Below are 384 nucleotides of genomic sequence, written 5' to 3'. Positions count from 1 at the left end.
GTAATGATAATGAGAATGTTGAAATTCCTGCCTGGTTCCCAAGTTTAACAATCACTAAGGAGTATGCGTCTTCCTTTTTAAAATCAATTTCCAGTCAAGGTACTTGTTCCTGTATGATTCTCTACTGATTAATCTCATTTCTGAAGGGCAGCTGAACATTACAAATGGGAAAAAATTGAACACTGATTAAAATGCGAACATTACTAAAATGACTAATTGGTCCTAATGCTACGCCTTATTCATACACCCAAAGATGATTGACCAATGACACACCTAAAAACAATTAAATTATTTGATAGTGTTAATGTTTTGTTAATTTTGATATGAATATTAAAAGTTATTTTTAGTATAAACACTATTAAAAATTACAAATTAGAAAAGTAC

This window comes from Penaeus monodon, chromosome 32 (genome assembly GCF_015228065.2).
Source record: "Penaeus monodon isolate SGIC_2016 chromosome 32, NSTDA_Pmon_1, whole genome shotgun sequence".
Classification (NCBI taxonomy): Eukaryota; Metazoa; Arthropoda; class Malacostraca; order Decapoda; family Penaeidae; genus Penaeus; species Penaeus monodon.
This window is presented reverse-complemented; position numbering follows the sequence as displayed.